Genomic DNA, 12,375 nt, shown 5'->3' on the forward strand with positions numbered 1-12,375 from the left:
GGAACAAAAAAATAAGAAATACTCCCAGAAGTTAGAAATCGGAAACAACAACAGAAAATGCTGGAAACACTCAGCAGGACAGACAGCATTTATGGAGAGAGGTATAACCCTTCGTCAGAGCTGGAAGATATTACAGACGAGCAGCTCTGTGTTCAAAATTATGAGAGGTTTTGATAGAGTAAATGATGGGAAACTGTTTCTGTTGGCAGGAGTGTCAGTAACCAAAGGACACAGATTTAAGATACTCGGCAAAAGAGCCAGAGGGGGAGATGAGGAGAATATTTTTTTACGCAGCGAGTTGTTATGATCTGGAATCCACTGCCTGAAAGGGCGGTGGAAGCAGATTCAATAGTAACTTTCAAAAGGGAATTGGATAAATACTTGAAAAGGAAAAATGCGCAGGGCCATGGGGAAAGGGCAGGGGAGTGGGACTAATTGGATAGCTCTTTCAATGAAAGAAAGGCTTGGATTTATATAGCGCCTTTCATGACCTCAGGACATCCCAAAGTGCTTCACAGTCAATGAAATACTTTTCAAGTGTAGCCACTGTTGTAATGTAGGAAAGAGCTGGCACAGGTATGATGGGCCGAATGGCCTCCTTCTGTGCTGCAAGATTCTATGGTTCTAAGAAGGAACACAGAGCAAGGGGAGGGGGAGAAATGACCGCATACACACGAAAAGAAAAAGAATAAGCTGGAAAGTGATTAGGTGGAGAAAAGGAGTTGGTTTAATGGCAGAAGTGATAATAGGGTGAGGGTGCAAAGAGGAGAATCGAGGGTCGGATGAGGTATTTGCAGCTTTGGCAGAGCAAGTGAGGAGAGTTCAGGAGAGCGATGACCATGGTAGGATTGATAAAGTAGACCTGGCGAGCCCTGGGTAATTGTGATTTTATAAAATTATTGAGTGAACATTAATAAAGGGCCAAGACCCACAGAACCAGGACTGAAGAGAGGAGGGGAGAAGGCCAGGTCAGTCGGAGTCTAGTGCTTATTTCCAACAAATACGTAAGTACCCGCTGAAAAGGAACTCAGCACCAATACACGTTCACACAATATGTACACATGTAAGATTGTGTGTAACATTCAGGGGGACTCATATTGGGGAGGGACTCATACTCATTCAACATTTAGCAACGTCTCGTATCGAGCTGGTTGCAAACATTCATTGAATGACTGTCTCATGAAGTCATAATTACCTCAACATCCACATTACACGAAATAAGATCCTTGAGCTGTTTCTTCCTCAATGCTTGTGGGACTAGCACTAGGATAAACCCCCCTTATACAGCAATGAAACCTTATACGTGTGTCCTCGACGGGATGCCACTGAATCAGGATATTTGGTCAATGCTGACACATTGGAAATTTTGACATTTCGGGATTATCCAACTTAGCTCAGTCAGCAGGATTCTCACCTCAGCTGTGAGTCAGAAAGCTGTTCGAGCCCCACTCTGGAGACTTGAGCATATAATCATGTCTGACAGTCTAGTGCAACAACAACTTGAATTTATATAGGGCTTTTAACATAGTAAAACGTCCAAAGGGGCTTCACAGGAGCGATTATCAAACAAAATTTGACACCAAGCCACATAAGGAGATATTAGGACAGGTGAGGACATGGAGGTAGGTTTGAAGGAGAGTCTTAAAGGAGGAGAGAGAGGCGGAGAGGTTTAGGGAGCGAATTCCAGAGCTTAGGGCCTAGGCAGCTGAAGGCACGGCCGCCAATGGTGGAGCGATGAAAATTGGGGATGCGCAAGAGGCCAGAATTGGAGGAGCGCAGAGATCTCGGAGATTGTGGGGCTGGAGAAGGTTACAGAGATAGGGAGGGGGCGAGGCCATGGACAGAATTGAAAACAAGGATGAGAATTTTAAAATCGAGGCACTGCCAGACCAGGAGTCAATAAAGGTCAGTGAGCACAGGGGGTGATGGGTGAATGGGACTTTCTTTGAGGTGCCATCCTTTGGACGAGGGGTTAAAGTGAGATCCCTTCGGACTCCATGGTAAAGATCTCATGGCACAATTGGAAGGAAAGCAGTGTCCTGGCCAGCCTTTCTTCCCCAACCAGTAGCACCAAAAACACAAGAACAGGTCATTCACCTCATTGCTGTCTGGGGGATCTTGCTGTATGCAAAATGGATGTTGTGTTACATAACGACAATCACTGCACTTCAAAGTAATCCTTTGTACTGTGTGTGGAGGTATTTCTGAGAAGTGAGGTAAAATAATTTGTTAATAATTGTTCATTTGTTGTGAAATGTCTGACACAGAATGCACGAATATTCTGTGGCTTAAAGTTTGCTCTAGTGTTCATGTTTGTACAGAAACTCTCTGCTCAACATGAACGAAAGTGACAAGAGTCCCATCCCCAACAAAACATGACGTCAAATGCACTGGCGATAGTTTGAGTGGAGTATAACAATGCCTCAGTTAACTTTCCACTCCTTGCAGGAGGACGCTGAAAAATCTGTTCGTTCCCTCATATCTCAGTTTATAAGTTCACGGCCTAGTGTGGACAATAAGCCACAGAGGCCAGCTTCAACTCCCAGTCTGTGACACGCTAGAGCTACAATTGACCCCTGAACCAGAAAGAGAAAGAATGAACTTGAATTTATCACATCTTTCAGAAACATCCCAGGGTGCTTGACAAACACTTACATAGAATTACATAGAATGTACAGCACAGAAACAGGCCATTCGGCCCAACTGGTCTATGCCAGCATTTATGCTCTACACGAGCCTCCTCCCACCCCTCTTCATCTCACCCTATCAGCATATCCTTCTATTCCTTTCTCCCTCATGTGATTATCGAGCTTCCTCTTAAATCCATCTACACTATTCACCTCAACCACTCCATGTGGGAGCGAGTTCCACATTCTCACCACTCTCTGGGTAAAGACATTTCTCCTGAATTCCCTATTGGATTTATTAGCGACTATCTTATATTTATGGCCCCTAGTTTTGGATTCCCCATAAGTGGAAACATTGAACCTCTCTGAAGTTATGTGGGTAAACACAGCAGCCATTTTGCGCACAGCAAGGTCCCCACAAACAGCAGTGCGACGAATAACCGGTAAATCTATTTTTGGGAGTAGAATACTGGTCAGGAGATCGGGAGATCTTCAAATACGACCATGGGAACTTTGACAAACAAACAGAATGGGCAAGTGGGACCTCAGTTATTGCAAGAACTGCTCCTTCAACAATACGGGACTCCCTCAGCGCTCTACTCAGTTGTCAGCCTAAATTGTGTACTGAAATCCGAGAGTGGAGCTTGAACTTACAGCCTAGAGAGCCAGACCCACATCTACAAACTCTAAAACACACTGCTTCTTTTTGATGGCTCATTATTGATGCAATCTGACAGTGACTCACATTTGCAAGTTGGAGGTGAGAACCAAGCAACACAGAATATCATTTACAAATGTACTTAGCTGGAGTCCATTTGCATTCCGACAGCTTGATGTTGCTGCCACATCATAATTAATGGGTTCTTCTATCCTCTTCCGCTGTGAATTTTCTTTTGTGCTCATATATGTGAGGGATGTAAGTGTGGAGAATGGACCATGATGCATCCTAGTACTGATACCCAGTGCCAGCATCAAACACTCCCAGGGCAGGTACAGCACGGGTTAGATACAGAGTAAAGCTCCCTCTACACTGTCCCATCAAACACTCCCAGGGCAGGTACAGCACGGGTTAGATACAGAGTAAAGCTCCCTCTACACTGTTCCATCAAACACTCCCAGGGCAGGTACAGCACAGGTTAGATACAGAGTAAAGCTCCCTCTACACTGTCCCATCAAACACTCCCAGGGCAGGTACAGCACAGGTTAGATACGGAGTAAAGCTCCCTCTACACTGTCCCATCAAACACTCCCAGGGCAGGTACAGCATGGGTTAGATACAGAGTAAAGCTCCCTCTACACTGTCCCGTCAAGAGGGATTGTGGGATGGACGGACAGAGGGAATGTGGGATGGATTAATAGAGGGAATGGTGAATAGTTTGGAGTTTTAGTGCATCGTCCATGGGAGTCAGGGGGAAATGTTGCAACATATTGCAGTCAGTCACCGAGTGAGTGTAGCTCGCTGATGGAGCAGATTGTGTAGGGTTGGTGATGGACCATATGGCTTCAGTGTAGTCTCCCACCATGAGCTGAATATCAGCGTCCAGTATCTGCCCTCTGTGCGTCTGCCTGTGCAGTGGATGTGCTACCTTCCTCACCAGCTGCCTACACACGGATTGAAATCCAGAATCATTCAGTTTTTGTTTTCATCGTCCAATAAAATTCATTTAAAATTTAGAATCAGACTCCCTTGAAGCTCCTCTGTTAATCGGCCGGTGTCAGGTTGGTTTGTTGAGCAGCTTAGCTGAAGAGGAAGAATTGATGCCTCACTCAGAATGGGGCTTGAGGTAATTTCTAATATTGCCCCTCCCTCTACTGTTAGGGGGTTACCAACCCTCCAAGATTGCCCTGGAGTCTCCAGGAATTAAGATTAATCTCCAGGACTCTGCTGCGAGCAAAAACCCAGGAGGAAAATTGCTTCAGAGTCAAGAATAATCCAATCGGGTAACAAAGAGTCTGTTCACTTTCCAATTGGTGGTGGGAAGGCAGGGTGCGGCGAGGATGGACGTGTCGGGCGACCAATGGTGCGACAGTGGGCGGGGCAGTTGGAGGCGAGAGGTCATTGAATCATAGAAAGGTTACAGCACGGAAGGAGGCCATTCGGCCCATCGAGTCCGCACCAGCTCTCTGCACAAGCAATCCAGCTAGTCCCACTCCCCCGCCCTATCCCCGTAGTTCTGCACATTTTTTCGTTTCAAGTATTTATCCAGTTCCCTTTTGAAGGCCATGATTGAATCTGCCTCCACCACCCCCTCGGGCAGTGCATTCCAGATCCTAACCACTCGCTGTGTAAAAAAGTTTTTCCTCATGTCACCTTTGTTTCTTTTGCCAATCACCTTAAATCTATGTCCTCTGGTTCTTGACCCTTCCGCCAATGGGAACAGTTTCTCTCTATCCACTCTGTCTGGACCCTTCATGATTTTGAACACCTCTATCAAATCTCCTCGCAACCGTCTCTGTTCCGAGGAGACCAATCCTATCAGGTCATGTGATGAAACCTCCTGAGATACTTCCAACCAGAGTTGGCGACCTTACTCTACTGTAGCCTCAAGGGGCCACTGTGCTCGTGGAAACTCCATGCTTTGGGTGACTGTCAATGATATATGATGAGTTCCCAGTACATGTATTGCAAAGAGGAGGAGGTAATACCCTCACAAGACCGACAACAACATTGCCCTGTTATTCTCCAAAGGCCCTAAGCAATACTGCAGTCTGGGTGGAATCTTTTTTCAAACAGAGGACCCCCCGATGCCTCGGTTGGTTAATGTGGTTCTGGTGAGATCCTGAGCCGCACAGACCAGAGATTCCAGGTTCCATCTCTGGCCTTTGTCGAGTTAGCTGATCGCAGGTGGGGGGCATCAGTTGGAGTGTTATAATTGGCTCTCAGGTTAAGGAGGGGAAATTCAGCCAGTGTTCCCAGCTCCTGTTCACTAGCCAATGACGCAATTACCTGTGGAAGCTCTGACTGAGGGACGACGTCCTTATGATTTTGACGTAAGGACACCTGACTGGCCGGTCTGATTGACAGACTGGTCTCAGTCGGATGGGAGAGCAGCCAGGGAGAGGACGTGAAAAGCTAAGTCTTCAGGTAAGTCTTTGATTGTATTGATGGGGGGGGGGCATGGGGGGCATCGGTGGGCATGGGGATACCAGTGGGCATGGTGGCCACGGGAGGGGAGTCAGTCATGGGGGGAGGGATCAGAGGTCAGTCACGGGAGAAGGGGTGTCGGGAATGAGGGGTCATCGAGGGGGTCCGCGATCGTTGGGGGAGGTCGGAAATCAGGGGGGGGGGGGCCTTCTTGCCTCCTTTCGCATGGCGTAAAGGAGAAGGCCCGGGAATCCTGGACCGCAGGAGTTGAAATTGCAAATTTTGCAAAAATGGAGGCCCACAGCCTCCTTGGAAGTTTTTAATCACCAACCTGCCTCCTGAGAGTGGGTTGGTCGCCCGCCCCTCGACTCGCCCCGGTGAAAACTAGAAATGGACGGGTTGGGGGCAGGTTGAGGGTGGGTTGGGGGCGGGTTGGGGGCGGGTTGGGGGTTGGGTTGGGGGGGCAGGTTGGGGGCGGGTTGGGGGGGTGGGTTGTAGGTGGGTTGGGGGGGTGGGTTGGGAGCGGGTTGGGGGGGGGGTGGGTTGAAAGCGGGTTGGGGGTGGGTTGGGGGCGGGTTGGGGGGGTGGGTTGGAGGTGGGTTGGGAGTGGGTTGGGGGCGGGTTGGGGGTGGGTTGGGGGCGGGTTGGGGGGGTGGGTTGGGAGCGGGTTGGGGGTGGGAAGGGGGGGTGGGTTGGGAGCGGGTTGGGGGCGGGTTGGGAGCGGGTTGGGGGCGGGTTGGGGGGGTGGGTTGGGAGCGGGTTGGGGGTGGGTTGGGGGCGGGTTGAGGGCGGGTTGGGGGTGGGTTGGGGGCGGGTTGGGGGGGTGGGTTGGGAGCGGGTTGAGGGCGGGTTGGGGGGGGTGGGTTGGGAGCGGGTTGAGGGCGGGTTGGGGGTGGGTTGGAGGCGGGTTGGGGGTGGGTTGGAGGCGGGTTGAGGGCGGGTTGGGGGGGTGCGGGTTGGGGGCGGTTTGGGGGCGGGTTGGAGGTGGGTTGGGAGCGGGTTGGGGACGGGTTGGAGGCGGGTTGAGGGTGGGTTGAGGGCGGGTTGGGGGTGGGTTGGGGGTGGGTTGGGGGCGGGTTGAGGGCGGGTTGGGGGTGGGTTGGGGGTGGGTTGGGGGCGGGTTGAGGGCGGGTTGGGGGCGGGTTGGGGGTGGGTTGGGGGCGGGTTGGGGGGGTGGGTTGGGAGCGGGTTGAGGGCGGGTTGGGGGTGCGGGTTGGGGGCGGTTTGGGGGTGGGTTGGAGGCGGGTTGAGGGCGGGTTGGGGGGGTGCGGGTTGGGGGCGGTTTGGGGGCGGGTTGGAGGTGGGTTGGAGGCGGGTTGGGGGTGGGTTGGAGGCGGGTTGAGGGCGGGTTGGGGGGGTGCGGGTTGGGGGCGGTTTGGGGGCGGGTTGGAGGTGGGTTGAGGGTGGGTTGAGGGCGGGTTGGGGGTGGGTTGGAGGTGGGTTGGGGGTGGGTTGGGGGTGGGTTGAGGGCGGGTTGGGGGTGGGTTGGGGGTGGGTTGGGGGGGTGGGTTGGGAGCGGGTTGAGGGCGGGTTGGGGGTGGGTTGGGGGCGGTTTGGGGGCGGGTTGGAGGTGGGTTGGAGGCGGGTTGGAGGTGGGTTGAGGGCGGGTTGGGGACCGGTCTGAAATGGTTGCAATTTTCAACGCCCCCCCGCCCCCAACCCACCCATTTTTCAATCTTAAAATCATGCCCCATAGGTCAGACGACCAATGCATATGAAAAGCATTAGGGGCTGCTATGTAGATCTGTGGGATGATGTATTACATGAATGGGACCAGGGCGTGTGTGGTGATAGAAAGCTGGGTGTGTTTAATTTGGCAGCGAGACTGTGTATCACTGAGACTGGAATTCAGGCCTGGTGAACTGATCAGGCAACACATTGTCAGCAAGGATAGAACCACTTAACGCCAGCCAGTGATGACCAATAGTTAGCAGTGTTAGCAGTGTCAAGAGAGCATTACATTTTATGTACGTTTAAAGGGCGGAAATTGCCTAAAAAATCCAAAAAATGCATAGCAACAATGACACAAAATATTGCCAAAAATATTTGGAGAAATAATTATTATTCATCATCCTGTTGTTATTCATGCAGCAGACCATGAATTACTGTCTCACATGAGAAAAATTGATGTTGTTTCTGCTACAGCAGATGTTAAATGTCCCAAAGAGATCCAAATGGAGTCATTAGTCTGAGGCCTCAGTATGCAAATTAACAATGTCTGCAGTTTAGTGGCCCTTTGATTATTGAAATGTGAGATGGAAACTTTGCAAATCTTTATAAACTGTCACTGAGATACTCTGTGTACTTGATGTCTTTGCTCATTAGACTATCCATAAATCAGATTATATTTCTCCAGCTGTGCATAACTCCAACTGTTCAGTCAGTAGACGGTACACACACTCCGCAGGCTCAGGCCTTGGACTGTGGCACTCCCGGCAGTCGATGGGAGAGGTGGGTCTAGACAGAGAGAAGCCTGCCTGGGAAATCCTCTACTGACCTGGTCACCCCCTCCAATCAATCCCATCAGATCAAAGGGCATCGCCTTCAGATAATTCCAAGAACTGTTATGGTAGGCTGCCCATTTCGGCCCCCGCACCGCCCAATTCATGCCCAGAGTTAAAATCAGCCCTTAAGGATCAGTTTTGTGGCTCTTTCTATGGACAGAACTTGCATTTATATAGCTTCACAGGACACTTTACACCCAATGAAGAGCTTTTGAAGTGTAGGCACTGTTGTAATGTAGGAAACGCTGCAGCCAATTTGCGCACAGCAAGATCCCACAAACAGCAATGAGATAATGACCAGATAATCTGTTTTAGTGATGTTGGCTAAGGGATAAATATTGGTCAGGACACTGGGGAGAATTCCCCTGCCCTTCTTCGAAATAGCGGCCCTGGGATCTTTTACTGATCCCTGAGAGGGCAGATCGGGCGTCGGTTTAATGTCTCATCCAAAAGATGGCACCGCCGACTGTGCAGCACTCCCTCAGTACTGACCCTCCGACAGTGCGGCGCTCCCTCAGTACTGCCCCTCCGGCGCTCTCTCAGTACTGACCCTCCGACAGTGCGGCGCTCTCTCAGTACTGACCCTCCGACAGTGCGGCGCTCCCTCGGTACTGACCCTCCGACAGTGCGGCGCTCCCTCAGTACTGACCCTCCGACAGTGCGGCGCTCCCTCAGTACTGACCCTCCGACACTGCGGCGCTCCCTCAGTACTGACCCTCCGACAGTGCGGCGCTCCCTCAGTACTGCCCCTCCGACAGTGCGGCACTCCCTCAGTACTGACCCTCCGACAGTGCGGCGCTCCCTCAGTACTGACCCTCCGACAGTGCAGTACTCCCTCAGTACTGACCCTCCGACAGTGCGGCGGTCCCTCAGTACTGCCCCTCCGACAGTGCGGCACTCCCTCAGTACTGACCCTCCGACAGTGCGGCGCTCCCTCAGAACTGACCCTCCGACAGTGCAGCACTCCCTCAGTACTGACCCTCCGACAGTGCAGCACTTCCTCAGTACTGATCCTCCGACAGTGCAGTACTCCCTCAGTACTGATCCTCCGACAGTGCGGCGCTCCCTCAGTACTGATCCTCCGACAGTGCAGTACTCCCTCAGTACTGACCCTCCGACAGTGCAGCACTCCCTCAGTACTGACCCTCCGACAGTGCAGCACTTCCTCAGTACTGATCCTCCGACAGTGCAGTACTCCCTCAGTACTGATCCTCCGACAGTGCGGCGCTCCCTCAGTACTGATCCTCCGACAGTGCGGCACTCCCTCAGTACTGACCCTCCGACAGTGCGGCACTCCCTCAGTACTGACCCTCCGACAGTGCAGTACTCCCTCAGTACTGACCCTCCGACAGTGCGGCACTCCCTCAGTACTGACCCTCCGACAGTGCAGTACTCCCTCAGTACTGATCCTCCGACAGTGCGGCACTCCCTCAGTACTGATCCTCCGACAGTGCGGCACTCCCTCAGTACTGATCCTCCGACAGTGCAGTACTCCCTCAGTACTGATCCTCCGACAGTGCAGCACTCCCTCAGTACTGATCCTCCGACAGTGCGGCACTCCCTCAGTACTGATCCTCCGACAGTGCAGCGCTCCCTCAGTACTGATCCTCCGACAGTGCGGCACTCCCTCAGTACTGACCCTCCGACAGTGCAGCACTCCCTCAGTACTGACCCTCCGACAGTGCGGCACTCCCTCAGTACTGACCCTCCGACAGTGCAGCGCTCCCTCAGTACAGTCCAGCTCCAGTCTCTGGAGTGGGACTTGAACCCACGACCTTCTGACCCAGAGGTGAGAGTGCTGCCCACTGAGCCACAGCTGTCACATTTAACCCACAGGCTTAACTGCCTTCCCTGCGTCACGTTAACAGAAACAGACAGACAGCTCGGGAGCTGTGGTCTGATCAGAATGTGAGTTCCCTCGAGTTATGGCGAAGATGAAGCTCAGTAACAACCAAGTCTCGAGGACACTCAATGGTAGCCTTGGTTTCCACCAATCAGTGCCTGCAGCTTTAGGTAAGTGACCTTTCCAGGGTCAAGATGTGAACATAATGTATTTTAATTCCAGTTTACGAGACAGGAAATTGCAAGTTCCTCAAGTTTGTAACCGTTAACTCCTCCTGTGTGACAGGAACATTCAATAAAGTGTAGGGTCACACAGGTCACTGCTTCTTCAACAACACCTCCCAAACCCGCGTCCCCTACCACCTAGAAGGACAAGGGCAGCAGGTGCATGGGAACAACACCACCTGCACGTTGCCCTCCAAGTCACACACCATCCCGACTTGGAAATATATCGCCGTTCCTTCATCGTCTCTGGGTCAAAATCCTGGAACTCCCTTCCCAACAGCACTGTGGGAGAACCGTCACCACACGGACTGCAGTGGTTCAAGAAGGCGGCTCACCACCACCTTCTCAAGGGCAATTAGGGATGGGCAATAAATGCCGGCCTTGCCAGCGACGCCCACATCCCAAGAATGAATTAGAAGAATGGTCAGTGCCCCAATCTATAGCCACATGGCAGTGATGTAGGTAGCACACGGTAAGTACACTAGTGCTGAAAATAACTAAGTGAAGGAGCTCAAACATCACAAGAGGGGAACGAAACCCATGAGAAATACTACATTTCAAAACACAGTCCTCTTACAAAATGGATTTTTGCTGCAAGCAGGACAGAGCCAATATCAGGAACTGCAAATAAAAATGACAAGTTACAAATAAAGTTGTACCTTTAGCCTGTTTAATGGTTCAGGATGTAACAGAATCTATATTAAAACACCACAAACTACCTCACTGTATTAAAAGATATTAACAAGTTATCATTTAAAAAGGCATTGACAGATCGACAACATTCAGCGTCTGAGCATCGAGAAACATGAATAACTGACGCAAAGCTCACACTCGGAGCAGGATTCGGGTGTGCTGGTGTGAGTATCATCACAATAATCATGTCACAATCAACGACCAACAGAATAACACGTGCTGACAAGACCCATCTCCATATTCACTGTCACTCAAGAGAAAAATCAGACGACAAAACTACTGCTGGTGATATTAGCAAATAAACACTCACTCATTGGGCTTGTAGGACATTCCTCCGTTACCGGTTTATCTTATCGCCTCCTTTAACTAGCAGGGTGATATCACACTAGGGGTCGCCTGGACCAGGTTGTCCTGGAGTCTCCAGGAATTAAGGATTAATCGCCAGGACACGACTGTGAGCAACGCCCTGGGAGAAAAATCAGAGGGGCATTAAAAAAAATGTGTATTTTTTTCATTTTCTTTGAAACACTTTTGTTGATTAGTTATAAAAATATTGGAGATGGGGCAAAAAAGGCTGTTTAACCGGGTGGGGCGGTTGGAGGCAGGGGGTCATGTGATGAAACCTCCAGGAATACGTCCAATCAGAGTTGGCAACCCCTATATCACTTGGACACATTGATATCGCCGATATTAGGGTACTGTCTGTAACGGTCAGGCTCCTGTTGATACTCAGATTTGTGCATCGTACAACACTTAAGCTCAGAGATTACACTGTGCGATATGAGGATACATTTCCACTTCAGTTTGGGTGGGAAGGGGGGGGGTCAGGCCTGCTCCTTCTGATGTCAGCAGGCAGTGGTTCAGGCACTGCCCACTGACTGCAGTTAACAGGTCTCTGTGCAAACCGTTCTCTTGTGTCATGACACCTGCTCAGCCAGTCAGAGTTAGCATGTCGGCTAATTCTCACGGGGCTAAAGTCTGCGTGACAGCAGGTTTTGGCAGAAAATTCAGATGGTTCTCCACTATTCCCACACCGTTTCATACCAAACGCCACAGAAATATTTCCAACGGTTTAGCTTTGGCGACAACAGTAAAATCGGCCAAAATAAAGGCCACATGGGAACTACCCAGTGATAAATACAGTGATAACAACCACTCAGCACCCAGTGCTGTCCTCCATGTATCTAACTCTGAGTTGTAGTCCTGGCTCTGTACTGGAATGTCTATTGATTGTTTTATATAGTTATCGAGCTGACCTACAGACTGGGTTTTATTCGGTCACTAATGTTCCACAGATTTGGCCGTTTAACATCGGAGCCTTAAAGTTACCTTTGAACGTCATCACAATCCCCTGAAACATTGAGGGAAAAAAGGTACAAACTGAAGTGCACACAATGAA

The sequence above is a fragment of the Heptranchias perlo genome, chromosome 40 (genome assembly GCF_035084215.1).
Source record: "Heptranchias perlo isolate sHepPer1 chromosome 40, sHepPer1.hap1, whole genome shotgun sequence".
Lineage (NCBI taxonomy): Eukaryota > Metazoa > Chordata > Chondrichthyes > Hexanchiformes > Hexanchidae > Heptranchias > Heptranchias perlo.